The sequence below is a fragment of the Gobius niger genome (assembly GCF_951799975.1).
Source record: "Gobius niger genome assembly, chromosome: 5".
Classification (NCBI taxonomy): Eukaryota; Metazoa; Chordata; class Actinopteri; order Gobiiformes; family Gobiidae; genus Gobius; species Gobius niger.
The window spans coordinates 16,940,218-16,962,023 of record NC_136856.1 but is presented as its reverse complement, the minus strand read 5'-3'; the positions used below and the strand labels follow the sequence as shown (position 1 = coordinate 16,962,023).

The following is a 21,806-nucleotide window of genomic DNA, read 5'->3' as shown; positions in this document are numbered from 1 at the left end:
ACATATGTCGGGTTTCACCATCTCCGCAGGTCGCTGGGCTCGCTCGCTTTTCTCGATAAAAGGTGGATGAGGTTAAGAAATTCAACTCATCCATGTAATAGCCTCTTACAACTTTGAGCACTTGCGGGCAGTAAAAGGAAATATTTATGGAGGGCAAGGAGCAGACTTTAAAGCTGTCCGGAGACTGCGGCACCCCGTGGAGGTCATAAATATGCCAGCAAACATGATAATAGGGTTTGATGCAAGTCTTTTTTGTTCGCAGCATATGTTTCCTGCAACACCAGCCAAAATCCTATATTCTAAATTCTTTTTTTTCTTTTTTTTTTTTGACATTTCAATTCACTTCCTTTGAGAGCAGAGAGCATCTAATACTGTATGGAAGCATAATGTAGATAATATAACTGTGTGACTTTTAAACAGATGGTAGAGAGATGGAAGCAGCAGAGTGCATTAATAAACTGGTTTGGCACAGGACCACAAACGCAATCTCCCTAAAACAGAATCATTTAACATGTTCTTCTCTTGAAAATGCATTGCCTACAGCAACAACATATGGATAGGCGCCTAAAGGGAGATTAACATTTCATATTAATGCCTTGGCCATAGTTGCATTTTTGGATTTATTGATAATATAAAGTCTAAAGCATGCATGGTTTAAAAACTGTGGAGTTCACCTGAGACATAGTTTTAATTATAATGATTTTGATGGTTCAATGTAAGGACGACAGGGGCCTTGTCTAGACAAAACGATCATAATTGAGGAAATGGATAGTGGTGGAGCTAAACCACATGATCATTATTGTAAATGCATCTCCTAAAATACATTGCACACATAGAAAATATGGTAAATTAAACATTTTTGTCACTGCAAACATTTCCAAGTTAAAAGGGAATCTGAAATGAATAGTTCCATACTCCAATGAGCAGCTCTGATGTTTCTTTTGAATTTATATTCAGTCTGTTCTGAGGTTGCAGAGATTTCCACTTGACTACATTTGATTCATCAGTCTTCAGCTGAAGAGTTGGAGTCAGACTTAGCTGCATTATTCTCTGCCTGAAATCAACCATCCTTTTCAACTTCACATTTCAATGATAAGACATTTTTGCAGCGATTTTCTGATGCTGTAAATATGACTAAAGTTTCAAGAGTTGACCATGGAGCAGGCGCGAACGCAGAGGCTAATACACCTGACCTTTACAAAATCAATCTCTCCTTTCTCGATTGTGTTTAAACAGGCTGCAAATGGGAGCATTATGTAAGGACCAGGCCTGGCTCTTTCACACATGGAGTGCAAATGATGTAGCCAGCCACAGCCAGCCCCAGTGCCAGTCTCTCACAGATGAAAACAGAGCCCGAGCGGCCGTGACAGCAGCAGAGCGCCTCTGTCTCTCTCCTGTCACCCTCCAGTGAAGCTCACAGCTCTGGGCAGCTCGCCCAACGCCACATGCACAGAGAGACACTCAAATACTATCCCCTCCTTCTCTTTGCCTCTTAGATCAGCAGCAAAAACAGCCTTCCCACTTGTCTGTATTTAAATTCACTATTCTATAGACAGGTATAAAAAATCTCTGTATGTTATTATGCATCCCTGGATTTCACTACGGGATCAAATCTGTTCATAGTAACCAAACCATTGTTCTTACGTCACAATGCAGCAACCCTGAACCTGGGCCGACTTAAACTGCCCATAGGCTCCTGGGCTAACCATGTAATATAGAGACTCTCACATACGAAACGGGAACTGTGCGTTTTTGTTTAAAGTGAAATGTTTGTGGAGGTAGGGGAAACCAACACCTAGAGGAAACTTGCACCAACACGAGAAGAACATACAAACTCCATACATAAAGGCTTACATACATTTTATCATTTGTAAAACTGATTACATATGTTATTTCTTCATTCACTCTGACACAACAGTGACTTATTTTAAAGATAAACAAACACAGCATCTTAATGATGAAGAGCCAATCTAGATTAGAATCTCCATTAGAGAGGAGGCCCAAGATGTGTATCACCTCATATGCGACTGGTGTGTGGAGGAAATGAATATATGTGCCGGGCTCCTGGTGGAGCTTAATCCTGTTAATGCAGCCTGAGCAGAGGAGAGCACTGCGGTGTATGTAGCTCGCTGTGATGCACATCGAAAGGAGCTTTACTTTTGAATTGAGGCAGAACCACTGGCTGCATGGACTTGTGGCTGTGGTTGTTATGGGCAAATAAAATTCAGTTGCAAGCAAAGGCAATTGAGATATCAAAGAGTTTGAAATCACAGTGGTTCAAATGCCAATACTATGTGTTTATCAGTTAATATGGAGCTCTAATAAATAATGCTGTTATTGAAAGTGTGTTGTCATGTTGTAAATGCTGCTGTGTCCAAGTTTTAAATATGCAAATCACCGCAAAGGCGTTCTAATGACTAAAAGCTGTGATACTACTCTTGTGTTTTGAGACATTTGGGTCTTGATAAGCACCCACATATATCCAGCAGCGAGTGTAGGTGGCCCACTGAGTGATATCTGAGTTGTGATGAATCAGACTGCAGCGCTGCACTTTTATCGCTGTTAATGGGTTCTAATCAATAACGTACCTCCATATCAGCAGCCCGGCAGTGATAACTGAGTGTACCAAAGGGCACCAGCAGATGATAGTCGGTGAGAATGTGGAGATAATCAACTAGATTGCAGGTGATGCTCTCGGGGGTCTGTTGTGTCCAGTCAAATGATCCTTTGTGTCTTTTGACTAAGAGGCATTTGGAACAGATCAGAATAAAGAAAATTCTCAGGCCTTTTTTTTGTGTGGTTGCACTTCTACAGTTTTGCAACCTACACATTTAGCCTTGCTTATTGAATTAGCAATGGTCCCAATAAAGGCGTTAATAAGGCAAATGGGCTTAAAGGATTGTATTTGATCTGTATTTTAGCAGAGATTAGTGAGTTAGTCAGTACTATCTTATCACAACCACCTCCAGTCTATGAAATCTATCAACTCATGATTCACCACAGATCTCAAACATACATACACTTTGCTCAGTACACTTTGCAGCAGTACTGAAATACTGATTAAAAATGTTACACCCCACCTCCACTCATTGCCGTTCTCCGGAGTTATTGGTCACAGCTCATCTGTCCCGCTCATCAGCCCAGAGTGGTAGTTTCTGCCCAACCATGTGTGAGATGTTTGACAAAGCACCTGATTGCAAAATTACAATGTTGTGACAGTTGTTATGAGGCACAAACAAGCAACAATCCTGATGCCATGACAATGTCCACATTCATAGTTTAAATATTCAGTTCAATATGTAAACTTTTTTAGCTCATTATTATATTAGAATTTGATGTAAAATTCTAATAAAAAACCCATGAAGGTTTAATAGACATAGACTAGACTATATTAATCCAGACGGTTCTCATAGCATCAGAGGAAGCTGCCTCCACTTCAAACTAGCTCTGAACGTAAGAGGGAAATGTCAGAGTAAACATATGCTTAGGCTTTTGATGCTGAACACAAAATAAACAAGTGCCTAAAATGACTAACAAGAAAAGTGTGCATCAAAAGCGGTTCTGGCATGTCTTCAATCTGCATCACTGAGCTGCAAAGAGAGAGCCACACCAGACGCGTTGTGATTGATTAAATGTTTTTAGAAATTTAACACCGTGGGTCTGGCGAGACGTCTGGGACAACAGCATAGTTGCAGAGCACTTTTTAATTTTCGAAGCTCGTAATTTACGCACACGATTGTTGTGCTCTATGAATGTTTTAGGCTCTAGTGGAGTGTCTAAAAAAAAAGGTTGTATTTGATTGTACTATTTCTGTACAACTTCGCCAGAGGAGCTGAAGTATCTTATAATTGTATTTCATCTGAGTGACTCATTTTCCACATTTTGTTAACTTAATGACAAATAAAAATTAGTTATTCATCAAAATGTCCCAAATCAAAACAGCTGGCTCTTCATGACAAAATGACAGATGTAAAAAAAAAAAAAAGGCAAATCACTGCCAAATTCCACATAGGCTTAAAAACAAAAAACGGAATCCACAATCATTGAGGTAGATTCAACACCGCAATGTCCAAAATCTTCAAAAAGTCATATTTCGAAGGTTGAGTCAACAAAAACACTATGCCGTGAATCCAGCTTGTTTTACTGGCAGATTCTCACAGTGAGCGTGAAGGCAGCCAGGCAGGTGCTCCTCTCTGATATGTTTCTTATCTGAGGACTTCTCTGAGCTCATCGCGGACCGCAGCACATCGCGCCTGAGCGCACACATACAGTATGCACGCCCATCACACTGAAGCATAATGCATCCGCCACTGTGTCAAAAGGAGAGGAGGGAGGGAGAGTGAATCTATTTGTCTGCTTGAAGAAGTCCCTCAGGAAGTGTGTTTCCTGGGTCTATGGTTACACCGCTGCTTATTTTATCCACAGAGAATGGTGGATTTTCCAGGAGGTGTGATATAACCAATACAAAATGCAAGCCATGGACAAATAAAGAAGAAAAGCTATAGAAAAATCTTAAAAGAAGAAGCAAAACTAGGTTAACTTCGTAACTACGGACCTTTGCTACCTTGTTATGCAATATAGCACCGAATAACTAGAATAAAATAGAAGCATTGCATTAATCCGGGGTGATTTCATTGGAGAAAACACCACAACACGCATCTCGATCCTTAGCGAGGCATGGGTCAACTTTTTCCTGACCCTGCCAAGCTCAGCCCGAAGGAAAATCAAACTCCACACAACCACCCCTAAAAACTGGCTCTAAAACAGCCCGCCCGACCCAACCTGAACCCGCACATACTCAAGTAACATCGGGAGCCACGCTGCAGAGTCCGACTCCCCTATCATCAATACAAGATCTTGGTGAAAAATGAATGCGACAGTGGAGGTGCAGAAGCTTATGAAAACGATGTCACACTCACAGCAATTGCATGCCCTAATCAAAGACGGTGTGGAGAAATACTGCATTAGAGTGTGTCACTTTTTCTTATGTGTCACTGCTGGAGCTTTTTTACTTTTGGTCTGGCAGTGTTCTCGTACATTCCCTCCTTAATTACAAAGCCTGCCAAAATGACTTCACTCGAGAAAGGTGCTTCATTCTCTCGTTTTTTTGTAAAGTCATAGAGAAAAGACCTAAATTAGTTACTGAATTGACAATTAGCGGACTGTGAAGACATGTTTTGCTGAATATGACAAAAGAGGCTTATGCAGAAAAAGCTATAAGTTTACAATAACGGATGGTGTGACCTTACAATTACAGGGGACTTCGAGCACAGGAGATGTATTATTAAAAGGATAGCAGAGTATTACGGAGAGCCTGCATGGACTCTGGGGCTCAGAGGCGCCAGTTATAAGATGTGAACTTAATTAAGAAATAGCAGGGCACATGAGCCACTGTCCCAGTCATTTTCTCACCAGAAAGCCTATTTCATGCTTCAACAGTCCTTAACAACGTTCAAGTGTCCCAGTTAGTGTTTTTCTCATGTCAAGTCTTTAAAGAGTTTTCCAAACGTTACCTTTATATTTGAGGTTTTATACAAATCGGTTGCAAAGGAAGGGACGCAGATACAACAAAGGTTAAACACAAGTAGAGTGAATTTTGCCAATATGAGTTATTATTTTAGATGATTTGTAGAATTTGTTTGGTGACTAATATACTTCATAACCACAAGGGGGCGGTCAAGAAACAAATTATACTTATTTGTTTGTTTTCGAATGAGTTATGAGCCACTGGTGCAGAAGAAATAGCCATATAAGATAACTGTGACGTTCGTTCCATTAATTATACACAATAATAAAAGCAAAGTACATTTTTAACTAACTCATGCCCCTAGAGGCCATAAGCGCCACTTCAGGTGTCATAGCATGTTGCTTTTTTTTTTTACTCCGTGAGTGTAAATTTACACTGACAGGAAAAAAAAGGAAAAAAAAGTGAGTGAGGGATATTGTACATTGTGCCACAACTCAAAGACACATTGAAAATATATATTTTTTTGACACAAACTTGACTGTAAATACTGCTAAAGTGGCGCTAGCCCACAGCTAGCTTTGCCCGTTAGCCTGTTAGCTTCTTCCCTGTGATTCCATCAGTGTATTGAGGCAGGGAAAGCTGCAAGTGTGGTTTTCTGGACAGAGACAACAGGGGCAGATGAAATATCCCCCAATCATCCCATAACACTTGTATTACCCCCAAAGGAACCACAAAAATGATTTAATTAAGGTAAACAAGTTACTTCGTTCTTCTTTAAATCAAATTGTGTTGAAACTGTAAAAAAAAAATACAAACTCAACACCACACAAGGCAAAAAAGGAAAAAAACATCAGGGCTAAACTGAACTTTTGCACTTTTTTGCACTAATATTAAGCACTTACCCCTGAACAAAAGGCTCAAGTTCAAGGGAAGGCCTATACTAAATCATTAAAACACAGAGATGGGGGCACTGGTGCGGTTCTTCTCTCTCAAAGTGCTCCAATTCTCAAAGTCCTTTTTCTCGTTTCTGAATGGCCCCCTTTCACCGAGCTAATGTTATTCAGTCTGTCATTTTGACAGCATGCTGCTCTAACCAAATTTTCTCAAAAATACCTGTCGACTTGGGAAGCGGCGATTTACATAGAGCTCAGGTCGGTCAGTGATCACCATGGCAACCTGTGGCGCGCGGCACTGGATGTTTTCACCGCTGTAGGAACTGTACGCCTGAGGGCATAACACCGGCAAAGGGTTACGACGGCACATCCCAAAGACCTCCACCACACTAGAATTATTCAGCTTCTGTTACATCTCCCTTTTTCATTCTGTAAAATGCGAGATATTCCTCATTGAGCGCGCACTTTGCAGCTTTAAATGCTCTATTTCTCCATCTTGTAAATCCTAAAGCAGTTCCAACATTTCAGTGAACTTGAGACGTTGATTTATTTATTGTGCGGTGCTCGACAAGTTGCACAGCACAGTGATCTGCAGCGTCTCTCAGCATGAGCTCGCACCGCTGAATGTGCAGAGATGATCATACAAAGACCAACCTAAAACCTATTTCTATGTGGGAAGCTTTCCACAAAATCCAGTATTGCAGACGGAGCGATGAGATTCAAAAAGATAATTGAGAACTGGGACTATTGGATCCCCTCATTGCATTTTACCGAAAGATACAAAACGCTGATTATGGATACAGCTCCAAAAACTGGATGTTGGCAAACAGCGGCCATCTAAATAAGAGCGCCAGCAAAAACATTTCGGCTCAGAAATGAAAAAGAGATGCCAAAATTAGGCCTCGCTCCATCAATAAGCAGAAGTCTGATGCACAAATCTGCATTTATAATTCCTCTGCCTCTGTTCATATCCTGCCTGAGACACTCCACAGCACATTCAAATGCAAATGATACAAATGACTCAGTGGTTCAGAAACACAGCTTCAAATGGCCCTTAAAATAGCGAGAAATGACGTTACACTACAATCTCATTAGTTCATTACGGGAAAAATCACATTTGCAATGATATCACTGTCAGCAAATAATTGAAAGTAGAATGTTTAGACTGTAGTCATAATGTTATAAATAGCCTATATTCCAAGGCTATTCCAAGGCTAAGATATGGGAGAAACGGATATGCATTTCATTCACCTAAACATGCATAGATGTCAAAACAAGTAGAGCAACTAGACAACAAAAGGAACACAATCAATATATCATGATATCAACAGCAATTTTCTCATTGATTCAGCTACAGTACAGTAAATATTGTGGCTTCCAGCGATGTGGATGTTGCTTCACATAATATTGCCATGTGCAGTAACAATTATTTGGCGAAATAGTATGGACGGCTAACATATTAGTGCGTTTTGCTCTAGGATATGGCCATCTGCTGTTTGTTTACCCTGTCTAATTAGTGTCAATAGAAAGTTGTTGGTCAAAGATTAAAATATTTACTGAATACGCAAATCACACGTAGATCATTTGCTGTGTCAAAAAGGCATAAAAGTGATCTTTACAGGTTATGCAGCTTCTATTTCTAGAAGTTTGTTAAGGGATGATGTCATCGCTCTACTTCAGGGTCCAACAAGAGCTTTAGTCCTATTCTCTATAATGGGATTTGGCTGATTTTAACCTGCTGTAGAGTCGACAGGCTCTTTGTAAACATCTGATCACAAAGAAATATTACATTTACTCTGGATTTTCTTTAGTTATGCTTTTCTGACATTAATGATCAAATTATTTTTTCCTTACACGATGAAGGCTTATTTTACATATGAAAACATCTTTAACTCACCTGGAGAAATTGTGAGATATACTATTCTAATTAGGTGTAAAACATTTTTTTGGTCAGCAGCTTATTACATCACACTGCACATCTTTAAATCTAAATAGAAATGGAACCTCAAATGAATGAACAAATCAAACATTAACATAAAATGGACCGTCAAAGAATAACTCAAGAGACAGCCATTCTTTTCTTATGGCATCACACGCATAAGCTCTATACGTTTTTAGGGATGCTTGAAATTTGCAAATTAGCCCTAGAACTAACTATTCAAAATATAGCAAATATTTTGCCCTAACTCAAAATGTATCTAATTTAATGCTGCTGTCATACTGGGAGTATGTGTGTGTTCTTCTTTGCTTGAACAGGGATAGTGAATACATAATGACTTTGGACCTTTGCTGGGATTAATTGGAGAGCAGTGTCGCACAGTGTGAGCAGGCGGCTTATTGCCAGACATGTTGCGACACTGCAATGTTAACTTTTGCCTCAACTGTAAATTCTACACTTGCGGACACACCATATTCCCTGTACCAGCATCACTTATTGACAACCTGCACTAGGACTGTAAACTTTGCACTGCCGAGGCTGACCTTCTAGATGTTTTTCTTTTTTTCTTTTATTCTTTATTTCCTTATTGTTTATACTAGCTGAGACCCGGCCTTCGGCCGGCCCTCGCTAGTCTCCACATTTGATATGCAGAGATTATGAGTTATTACAAAGAACTGTCCAGTATAGTCCCTATAACCCGTCACTCGGTATAGCTGTAGACCTGCAGTAAATAGACCAGTGGGTCCCAAGCCATTCCTAAAACTATGGCCACTACAAATGTGTAAAATAATGAATGCTAAAAATAATTTCAAACAAACTGCAATTGGAGTGTTTGATGCACCTGTACTCCTTTGTATATACTACAACGACAATATGTGCGATAAACTCAGGGAATCGAATTCAAGAGACAGTGGAAGATGTAGGCCTATGGATTAATATTAGGGGTGCAGCTCTCACGGTTCGGTTCACGGTGCAGGACACGTGGTTTGGTGCATCACGTGTATGTGCAATCCAAAAAAGAATAAGTTGTTTGTTATTAGACAGTATTTATATCCTTAGAATACAATTGGCAATGCTGTCAAAGCCGCTTTATAGAATGTAAAGAAAAAATAGAAAAGAAATGGTACAGCAGCAAAGGTAAAAAATACATACATTTAAAAAAAAAGCTACAGTGCAGGCCATGCGCTCGTTAAGTGGTAGTTTCAGTTTCGCTTTCCGCACACGGAGGCTGAAGCACTCGGAGCAGCGCGTGTCATTTGAAGCTCGTGTTTCTGCGTGTACTTTTTTTCGGAGACAAAACTTTGGAGACGGAATATGGCCAGGATTGGATCTTACGCATGTGTCTGCACCTCGGACATTCAGCACTGGATCTATAATGGACCACAGCCTCGGTCACTGCAGGAGAAACTTAAACAAAGACGCGCAGATGTGTTTTGGAGGATGTCACTGTACCTGTGCGGAGCGTCTACAGCTCCAGTTTAGCGGTGAGTGATGATGACACATAGGCCTGTTTGGATGCGCGCGCGCACACATACACACACACACGCGAACACATCGCCCTGTTTAGATGCGCGCACACGCACGGCAGTCAGATCTCGTGCACTCGCGTTGTTGTGACGGCAGGTTGTCATCGGACAGCAGCACCGCGGTCCATATGGACCCGTGGCCAATGCCCGCGGCGGGTGGGACGGTCACGTGGTGGCCTCTGGCCAATGGCCGCGAGCGGTCTCCCATCCCAGTCCTAACCAGGCCCTTCCTTGCTTAGCTTCAAAGTCGGTATTGGAAATAAACATGGCGGCGCCCAGGCGGCGGCCATAGAGATAGCGTTTTCTATTATAGTTTATAGATTATAGATTCCTGCCCCTTAAGATTGTTGCTTTTACTCATTGTACATACTTTAACTGTTTGCACATTTGATGTCCTGAAATGACATCTTTGCTCAATGTTAACTGCTAACGTGCCACCATATTGACTGTAGTATAGTGCAGATAGTTTGAGCCCAGGATTTCACAGAAATATATATATATATATATATATGTATATATATATATATATATATACATATATATATGTCAATATGGTGGCACGTTAGCAGGGTCGGTTTTCTTCGAGTGCACTGGTTTCTCCCATCAACATAAAACATGCACAATAGGATGACCCTACAGCTAGATACTCCTAGAATCTAGCTCAAGACCTTTTGGAGAAACAGTGGCAGTAGTAGCACTTTTATACCGTAATAATTAATAGGCTAATCCAATCCCGAGGAAGGATCATGATTGCCCACCATTTAAGCAGCTGCCATCAGTGGTACTACCATGTTGCTCCACACAGCTACTGTATATGACAGGATGAAGCAGACGGCAGAATGGACTCTGAGCTCCTAGGGGGTTTCACATAAGAAAATCTGCACGATTGATGCTCACACAACTTTAGCCGATGTGGATCAACAAAGAGGAGACTATATGTTCCTTGACAGAGGAGTTGCAAAAGCAAACAGTAAAAGTCAATGCACACTGAAGCCAGGCGTGAAGCCCAGGGTCAGGGGTGTACCGGGAATCCAGCAGCACAGATAAGAGGAGGAAAGCTGGATTTGGAACAATGAAATCCCTGCACAAGAGAGACTGGCCTTTGACGAAGAGGCTGAGTGAAGCTGACTGATGTAACAGGAGTCAGTGCTGGGGCCAAACGCATTAATGTTGTGGAGCAGACAAAGGGGAGAGAGACCGACAGCAGACTGTTACTTGACTTGTTTAATCAATAGTGCTGCTCGTTCAGGCGAGCGCTCATAGCAATACACACATTATGAATCATAAAATATGACCTTTATGCCTTTCATGAAACGATTCATGTTACGTACAGGTGAAAGTACTAATGCTATGAAACGAGCAGAGGTAAAAATTGATTCATTAGAAAATACAACTTTAAAATGCAGTTTAGAGTCATTTGTGTGGAAAAATTGAATGATTGAGAACCACAAGTCTACACTAAAAGACTGTATAAAGTAGAGGCAAATGTAGTGCTCAGCAGCTAATAGTTTCATTCTATCACAATATGTATCGCATTCTTATGCTGTTCAAGACTGAAAGTGCAAGGTGAGCAAACTGAGAAGCAGGCAAATATTTACAGTGCACCATGCACTTATCTTGCCCCCATTGTATGACATTGTAGTCAAGCCTAGCACTAAGCCCTCATATTTCTCAGAGATGCCTTTAAGACCTCGTCTGAGATTTCACAGAGGAATACCCTGCAATAAAACAACACGTCACCAAAGCCTGATATTATGAGCCACAGAGACAGCTGGAAAACAAAGTGCTGTCTGTTCCATATGCTTCAGGTGTGCGGTTATTCCCTCAGGTAGATCAGAGAGCTTAGGCTACCACTGTGTAGTCTACCGCCCTTTCAGCGAGTCCTCTGGGCCTCCACTCGGCACAGTTCGCTCTGTTTCAAGTACTTCCCACCACTGTAACATGTACTGCATTATATCAGGAGCGATAAACAACAGCGCAGCATTAGTGTCATTTTATACTATGGTCAAAACCATGACAGACCATGTAAGGCACAACACAGGGATTACTGCTTAAGATGCAAATGAATGTGTCATGTCGAAGATGAGACAAAATTACTAACAGTGTTAAATGTCGGGACGCCCATTGTTTTTATGAGGCACAACTCTGTACTTCAAGTTGACCTTGATACCGGTCCATATCTTTATAGATCTGGCACCAGTCTCATAAAATGGATTGTTTGCTATAATGAATCTCTAAAATATGTAACACTGTGGTGATGAGTCAGCACATAAGGTCCCAGCGAGCACAAGTGGCTGCCTCTCTGAGACAATAAAGAGAGCTGATTAGGATCGCGAGGTGCTGGAGGGATAAACAACATGGTTTGCATGTTTGCCAACACTGTATATTATTTCATAAGTCCAATTATGGAGCTTCCAGTTGTTGACCACCCTTTTGTTTGAGCAGCTTGCGTGGTGGTGATAACAGACTTTACAGGTTATTATATGATTGAGGACTATGGATACGTTTTACTTCAGCACATCCTTGGCAGACTATTGCCAAAGATTGCTGCAAACGTGATGGTTGTGGCTGCAGTCATTTGCTCTGCAGCATTACACTCCCTCTCACAGAGCTGAGCAGCGATCGCCTTTGGCTCAGGCCAACACACGTCTGAACTGCGGCAGCGCTATGGACCCACTGCAGATGTGATAACACCTTTACTGTACACAACACAACGGGCTTCATACACCCACCGAGTTTATGTCCTGAGACACAGCACATCTGACCACAAGCAAAACCCGCAGTTCACAAGGTTAAAAACAAAATAGCAGTGAAGGATTTTTTCCACAGCTAGTAAAGAAAAATACAGAGCACTGTTTTCAAGTGAGGAAATGCAGAATAAACACAGAAGGAATTGGTCTAGTTGTATGTGTTGCTGTAAGATTAGTGTCTCTAAAGTTTGGTTAAAGTGATTTAGAGTTTGTGTTACAGTTTGTTAGTGTGTAGTAGTGACATAGTCCATGCGTTTAGTCTATTCCCATAAACAGAGACGGTACTCACGGTCTCTGGTGCAGACGGATGGACAGGAGGATGTTGGTTTAATTCATCCTTGGACGGACACGCTCACAGCGCTCTGGTCTCTGGGGTGGATACCTGGTGGAGAAGAGCAAATTTTGAGTTTTTATTACATTGATAATATCATTTATTTCTGCTTAAATGCAAACAGACAAACGGAAACGAGTGCACTGGTGAAAGATGTTTTGCTCGTCTGCTCTGTAAGTGTCCGCACTCCCGGACAGTTATCTCTGTTCATTTACCTCATAGCAGTAAGACAGTCTGACAGTCCGCAGCCACTAAATGACCATGAAAACGGTTGATGGGCTCTGTGGGCTGCATCTGCATAATACTTTCCCCCTGAACAGACAACGGCTCAGTAACAAACAGTGGTTTATGTTACCAGACAGCTGCGTTGGCAGGTGTGACATGGGCTGCAAATGAAACATGAAGACAGACAAGCAAAAGTGCGCAGTCAGAAGAGCTACATGGAGAATCATTGTATTGGCTGCAGAGCTGTTCATTTTATCCATGTACTCTGAGAGGCAAACATGGTTTAATTTGCTACTGCTGTATAAATGCGCCATAAAGAAACGCTGAGGTAGAAAGAGGCTGAGAATGGAAAGGAAAATACGTATGATATAAATCTTAAACTCAATCTGTGTCAAGAGTCGGCAGATTTGGCTGCAGTGGTTAGTGCATGCCGTCTTTTCATTTCATCATTTTAAACAATCAAATATTAAAAATGAAATAATTATATGATGAAATTACAAAATACATTACAGAGCTGGCTATGTGGCCAACTAGGCACTCAGGCCATGGACAATGTTTTTATTAGCCTGGCAAGTCCAGAATGATACCCTTCTGTATATTTAATACGCAGGGATATCAGCCAGGGCGGCCCACACACGTCCGCTGTTGGAGCCAAACGGACCCGCGCAATCAGATTAGTTTATTTGCAGTCACGTGTCGTTAGTGAGCAGCATCCCTCTTGAGACTCAGAGAGCTCTCTCGATAAAAATCCACAGGAAACGCACAGGAGAGACGAGAGCTTTTCTCCAATCAGCGGTCAATGACTAAAAACACACTGACAGTAGGTGAGTTTCATGATTCACAACCGTGTTCGAATATCAACGCAGAACCGCTAAAAACAACAACACAGGCCCGCACTTTGCTGACTGGTTTCCTCCACTTCCTGTTTGCTCCGCCCGAGAAACTATCGCGCTGACCAGACTCTCGCTGGTAATGACCCCCTGCTCATAACCCAGTTTACTTACAAATACAAATACCTGATCCATGAGAAAACAATGTGTTTGTCGTCTTTGTCCTGTCGGATGTGCCCCCTCAGAGTAATATGTGTAGTATCGGGACTAATACGACAGTTGACCTCAAGTGAACTGCATTGGCCCTGAGCTTTAGGATCACAGTCATCCCTGATCCAATTATGTAAACAAAATGTCCCCCATAAGCTCAGCGTCGCTCAAGCATGACCTACACCGCATTCACAGAGGGTTTCACATTGGGCTACGGCAAAAGATTGTTAGAATTACCATAATTGACTTTTTCAGGCTGTTTTTGAACATTTGAATTAATTTGTAAATGTAAGGGGCAACACGCAGGAGAATTTCCTTCAGATGATATGTACATACACATATATAGAGCAGTGGAATTTGAGGAGACAACTTTGCTTGTTGAGTAAATGAGCGGTTTAATATTCCCAGCATTTGTTTGCAGCTGTGAAGGTAGTTTTTGGGGATTTTTTTTAATGTCATGTCTTGGGATCTAAAAGCATGTCTTCCCTCTGAATTCTCTACATTGTTCTTTTTTAATCTACTAAGTACGTCTATTGACTTCAGATCTTCAAATACGACCGTGGTTCTGGATAAATAGGATTCGTATCAAACGTGTTTCATTATTTGGTTTGTTTATACACTTTTTGACATGCTTGTATAGTACACAACACAATGCCCTTGTTTCATTTAGCCGAACAATGTCCCATTTTTATAATTGCACAAATTACAGGTTCCAGCGCCAGTCTGCCTGCGGCTGATGGTTGGACACAGAAATAGAGATGCATTGGATCCTGGTGAGCTCAGACAAAACAGTCTCTCAGTGCTTTGTGCACAGAGCCCCGGAGTATTCTTTACATGTCAAACGAGAACCAAGATAACAATCAGACGCGACAGAATGTAGGAGCATATTAATTAGCTCTAAAAGGCCCAGTGGCGTAATGTAATAGTGAAACTAAATGTTTCATTAGCTGGCACACAGCAGGATGTCAGCCTGTGTCATAATGCCTGAGAAATGTACTGGACCATGGCCAAAGATCACTGAAAACATGCAAAAGACCAAAGAGAGGAAATTAGATTAGAGAGACTTTGGTTTGCCCTAATGGGATCCTTATTCAATTACCTAAACTGTCCTCAAAACCACCGCAGTTACGTTCACATAAACCGCAAACTATTGAGTCAAAAATTACATATTCTGTTTAATGTTTTATTGTAAAGCAGAAGATTATTTCTTAAAACTAGAAAATGAGTGTGTGCTATAAGTTTGTAGATTAACCAAAAGTTAAATGCCAATAACAAGCTCTGTTCCTTTCCTTTCCTTTCCTTTCCTTTCCTTTCCTTTCCTTTCCTTTCCTTTCCTTTCCTTTCCTTTCCTTTCCTTTCCTTTCCTTTCCTTTCCTTTCCTTTCCTTTCCTTTCCTTTCCTTTCCTTTCCTTTCCTTTCCTTTCCTTTCCTTTCCTTTCCTTTCCTTTCCTTTCCTTTCCTTTCCTTTCCTTTCCTTTCCTTTCCTTTCCTTTCCTTTCCTTTCCTTTCCTTTTCTTTTCTTTTCTTTTCTACAGATGGACAACCAAGTCCTTTTAAATGATTAAGTCTCATAAAGGTGTGAAGCTTTCACTTATATTAACAAAGGTCTAAAGTCTCCTGAGGAAATCTTTTTAAAGAATGTATTAAGCTTTGAGTGATTCATTTATACTGTGTGAACGATGTTCTCACTCACAGCGTGTTGTTCTATTTCTCAACATAATTACTTTGCAGATTTTTTTGCTGTCAGATGTGAAACGTTTGGGTTTGGATTAAGAAACAGTAAAGCTGCTATCAAGAATTATTTATATTATTCATATTTTTTTGTCCTTCAAATATGCAACAATATAAAATGACATTTTTAGTTTAGCAGCATAATATATATATATATATATATATATATTTACTTCTTTTTTTCTTTTTTAAATACATGGAATAGAAGTGAATTTGCACACTCAAAAGGAGTGACTTAAGGAAACATGACTTATGGAAACATGAATCTGCAGACTCTGACATACATTTTCACTTCACATAAGTTATGATATATAAGTCATGTTACATGATCCTACAAATGATTAAGAAAGTGAAAAAAATGTAAAACATTTTACCAAGCATTTCCTCGGTCCATTTTACCAACTATTTTATTGTTTATGATCGAAAAGTAAAACATAAAATTTCAGTCATGTTTTATCTGCTTATTTTTTATTAGCCAAGCATTTTTTGAATTATTACCTCTGTTTTCAAACAAACAAAAACCCCTAGTCTCCTCATCGTGAATCTAAACGCGGCGCTTTCACATCGTTACCAGAGTTTTTTTTCCTACTTCTTCAATGAGGTACTTGTAGCTGTACACAGTCCGCATACAGCCGCCGAACACCCACCATGTCGCCACCTGCCGTGTTTCTATGGCGACGGGATGAGATGGCCCGTGGCAGGTACACGTCGCCATCATCAGTAATTGGAGCTCATTAGCACATGTGGCTGGGAACCTTAACCAAAAAGACTAATGTGAGCCATCACTACAGAGCTGAATAAATGGAACGACGCAATGTGAGAAAAAAAAAACACATCACGGTCACTCACTAGCACGTTGATAGACACCACAGAGTAGCCCATTAAGGCTGCATGAGAAATGTCATTCATTTGATCTGTCAAATATTAGACTTATCAAGATTAGCTACAAATGGGCAAAATCTACCAGTTTTTATTTGCAAAAGGCACAACGTCCACAGATTGACCTCAGATTTATCTCAGTCAGACAATGAAAAGGAGAGCAAGAAAACCCACAGAGCAAATCGTTTAACTGCCCTGTGACCATTAGTGAGCATTTCTAACATTGTTCAAATACACTGTGAACAAAACATTTTATTTTAGATTATTTTACAATCTAGTTAATCAAATGGAATGTGTAAATAATCACAGAATACTTAACAAATGTGACGACACAATCACGGGTTATGAAGCGGTTCATCAAAGCCATCACTGTGGCAATGAATGAGTTTGGCTGAAATACATGGGATTTAAAGCTTAGTTCGTAGTTCATATTCCAGTCTTGTCTGAAATGCTCCTACATCTATAAATGTATGTAAATGTATAAATATGTACTTTATAGTTTGAACATAAATTGCAACTTAAATCTAACCTGGCTATTGCCAGACAAAATATCACAAGTTATATTTAATCTGGGGACCACTAATTCAGAGGTGTGGTTTACGATCATCCGTAGCCGTTTATTAGGCGCAACGAATGTCTAGCATGCATCTGCACGTAGCCATAGCCAATTGTATCATCATATCCAATGACGTATGACGTACCCGCTGTAAACTTTCGAGCGAAATAGTTAGAACACAGTCTAAAGCTTGAACAAAATATGGAGTCGCTGCTGTCATGCTAGATCTGTAAATAAACTTTAAATAAAAAGAGTTTTATCCGTAAACAAACTACAAGCTTCGAAAAGTGCGTCATCGTCTTGCCGTCCCTCCTCGTTCTGTGATTGGTCCCAAATCCATGCAAAAATTTCGGCCATGGTCCGCAGGCTGTTGTGCAGTTCGAAATGATTTGAGCGCACACAGCAGCATGGGTTCTTAAATCACAACAGAACACTGCACACAAAACCATGCAGCTGTAGACTTCAGCACCATGGACAGCTCCCTGTTATTCCACATTACAGCACTGTTTTTATTCAATGAATCTCTTGTAAAAACACAAATGCAAATGCATAGTGTAGATCTTCAAATATACTGGAGTTGAGGACGTTTCGCATCAATCTTCAGAAGCTTATTCTCTCTCTTGTAGTATAGTATAGAAGTAGTATAGTATAGAAGCTAAGCGTACTTCACCAACCTAGTTCAGTCGACAATATTTCAAAGCATCGACAATGATGGATAATTCCTGGATGACTGAGCGAATACACAAACATCCAGAAAGGTGACAGTAGAGACTTAAGCGAAAGGTTAGTCATTGAGAAGCTGGAAAATCCTCTCTTTTGAGCATATGAAAAGCAAAGTGCTTGATGACATGGTAAGTGATAATTGCAGACCAATTTAAAGACCATAGTAAAACACCGGCTTTATATTATGGCAGCAAAATTAACAACTGTGAAAATAAAGCATTAAAATTGCTAGTTGCAGTTGATTTTAACGTTTTAGAAATCTTTAGGGAACATGAAAAATAATAACATTCAACGACTCTCCAGTAAATGGAGAGAAAAGTGGTCCCATGTCAGGATTGCTACATATGAAGGCAGGCTCATCACTCCCACTTTAAACAACAGATATTATTTATGGCTGCTCACTTTTCTCCACTTTAGTGGGGGGGATTCAGTGGGAATGGTTGAAGTAAGGTGCCAGTTAAAAGCCTTTAATGAAGGCGCCGTTTGTCAGGAGGAAGATAAGTCTATAATTGCACGGATCTCTTATTCTGAATATCCATCCAATAATGCCTTTTAGGATGGTGCGCTTTTAACAGCTTTTTCAAACCTATTATGCAAAATAGGACAGCATTTATCAGTATAGCTCCTGCTCGAGGCAAAGAAGTCAAGTAAACATAATAATGCAGTTATGTACTTAAGTGACCTGGTTTGGCAGCGTTCCTCGTAATTACAACTGGTAATTATGCTTCTTTTTGAGTACTGCACTAAGTCTTGATTTTACTTTTTAATTACATTTTTACTTCGCCTACAATTAGCAAAATGGTTAACATGAAGTCATATCAAAGTCATATTAATCCAGCCAGTCATGTTGAACTGTTTCACCTGATTTTCACAGTCAAAACTAATCTCCCGAAGGCAACAAACACCCCCTTCATGAACTGCTTCACCCCACTGCCCCCAGGACAGAGGTGCAGGTACTTATATCAGAGACGCTTCAGCCACTTCAGTGCTTAAAGGAACAGGCCGCTGTTTCTCCATAGTGAGATATGTTCTTACCTGAGCTTAGACAAGTTTATTATCTGGTCTTTGTGCGTGCGTGGAAGAGCTTGGTTGCTTCTAACTTCACCCCGTTTGGAGCTATAGGAATATACTGGGAGAGGCCAAATGCTAACAACATCTTTGGCCTTTTTGCGTGACTGAGTGCACGCACAAAGACCAGACAGGTACACATCAACTCGTCTAAGCTCAGGTAAGAACATATCTCAGTATGGAGAAACGGTGGCCTGTTCCTTTAACAACAGGCTACATTATGTAAAGAGTGTATTGTTCAAATTCAAAACATTACCATGAAAATTACCATGTCAGGCGGTGTAATTATTAAGCAAATATTAGACAAACATTAGTTGAAAAATGTAGTGTCCAAATACGTTTATGTGAATGATAACGCCAGCATTTTACATTTAAAAAGCTATAAGACTTATGTTGTTTTTGGCAGCCCTTTTGGTTTTAGTTTTAGTCTTTTAGTCTTTTAGTCTTGGGTTTTAGTCACATTATAGTCAGACAAAAACTAAAAAGGTTTTAGTCAGTTTCTTTATTAAAAAAAGTTTGATGTGTATTGAAAAAACAGCGTCGTCTGCACATTTGTTCATCAACATGCTTTCTGCGTCCATACGATACAGTATTTAAAACTGTCCTGAGAAAAGATAAAGTCCCACTTGCATCGATGTCAGGCGCTCTTCGTTGACAACACTGTTATTATGGGATGCATCAGGAATCCCGGAAATCTTAGTAGTTTTGACGACACAATCCTAAGTTCTATGTCCAAAGTCTAATGTGTTTTGTTGGCGAAGAAATGAAAGGCTGAGCCCGAACAGTCGGCTTCACAGGTACTACGGCTGTGTTAACAGATGTCCACCGCTCATTGATTTATGCGCTGCAGCTTTGATCAGCCTGCTGTTAGATGTTCTTGGGGGCCTTAACTCTGTTTAGCCTATAATGGAAAGCTACGGGTAGTTCATCTCTCTGCTGAGGCATGATCTGCTCGGAGAATAGGGAGGCCTGCCAACGAATGGGCTCCTGTCCTTTTTTGGTCGGAGAAGAAATGTCTAAGCACATCTTTACCAACTATGAAATACTAAAGCGGTGAAGTGTAGAGTTTCTGTATGTACTGTATGAATAAAGTTGCCTGCTGAACGCTGTATTAGCAAAATGAAGCCAGCAACAGAGTAACATGTGCCAATGGGCTCTACATTAACATGCAAGTTGGTGAAAGTGATAAAGGAGTTGCCAATTACATTTCGCTTGTTTTGCCATCTCCACATTACTCATTCTCCACTCGGAACATAAAGTACTTTGCAAAACTTTGTCACGGTCTCCACCAACATGAGAAACTTCTACATTGTCTTTGCCATTGTCTGAATGTAAATCCCATTTGTTGGAAAAGAAATGTCACATGTCCTCCAAGCTGCAGCACTTCTGTGTCTCATTCTGCTTTTGTGTGTGACTGTGCTCACCCACAGCTGCCTCCTCTGTAAGCCGCACGTCACGACAGCAACTTGTTTTTATCTCCACATACCGGGTGCAAGAGCTACCCAGTAGATAAATGAGCTTTAACTTCAGTAATACCTCCCAGAAACCTACATAAAATATACTGACTTTATTCCCCGTGGATGAACACACACCCAAATCATTATGATAATTTAACTTTTGCGCTCCATGTTTACACCCCGGGACAGCCATACGTGATTACTTAATGAACACACAGTGAACCAGCCTAAAGGAGGGAAGAATAGGAAGGTGGGCAACTAATTAATGTTGCCTTTTCCTCACAATAATGAGCTCGCCTTGTGTGTGAGAGGGAGGAGGCGGCGCTGATGGGAGCTTGTAGTGAGCTAAGTCATTTCTAATTGCTTGCATGTCTTAGAGATAAGGTAGAACTGACTGGTGCCATGGGACACTTGAAACTTGCATGCCTTTGAAATGATCTGTGCTGTGAATATTTTAGCACTTTCTCCCCGTTATCGCAAGAACATGTTATCCATAGAAATGCCCGTCATTGCTAAACAGTTACATTGCGTTCCGTAAAGAAAGAATTAAAGCGTTAAGAATTGAATCAACATTGTAATCACTTTCTGCACTGTTTGTAGTTTCATCATTTGACTAAAAAAAACACAGATTTAAGAGCCACTTTGAGAACGCATGCTACCCGGTAAACAGAATGGTAACACCCTTCCCCAACTATTATTATCATCACCTCAGTACTGCAGTGAAGGGTATGTGACCCTCAGGGGATCGCAAGGCACTGACCTGGGGGGGGCACACTCTGTAACTTTTTGGATTCCCCTGTTGCCAAAACAAAACCTGCCCCTGATGACCAGCTTGACACAAAAAGTCTATAATAGTAGTGACAGAATAGATTTGGATGAGGAAGACCAATATTTGGCTGCCTTTAGTTGCCATCTCCATGGAGATGAGGTCCTGGTAAAGTCACAGTCAGGTCTGAGGAGAGCTGAGCCGCTCACAGGTAACACAGGCTATTTTTTGTAACTAACTTAATACACATTATTGAACATGATTTAAATGTTTTACTACTTGATATTGCTATGAGCCAATTTGCATGATTTGGGGGTTATGGCCGCAGTGCTCTACTAATCACATACTTTATTAGTAATATAGCTGTTGTATTAAAATACTACTACTTATTTTCATTTGAGGTTAAAGCCTGATGTTTTTAGACTGGAATTGAAATTCTCTTTGTACCTTGTCAA

The 21,806-nt window shown here is 40.5% G+C and overlaps 1 protein-coding gene across 3 annotated transcripts in view; it reads right to left on the bottom strand.

Moving 5' to 3' along the window:
• frmpd3 (FERM and PDZ domain containing 3) overlaps positions 1 to 21,806 on the bottom strand; it is a 63,430-nt gene that overhangs the window by 26,623 nt on the left and 15,001 nt on the right. For all 3 annotated transcript variants that reach the window (XM_079556746.1, XM_079556747.1, XM_079556748.1), the window contains exon 2: positions 12,865 to 12,957. The gene's annotated coding sequence lies outside the window, so the exon portion shown is untranslated. The remainder of the gene's footprint in view (positions 1 to 12,864; positions 12,958 to 21,806) is intronic.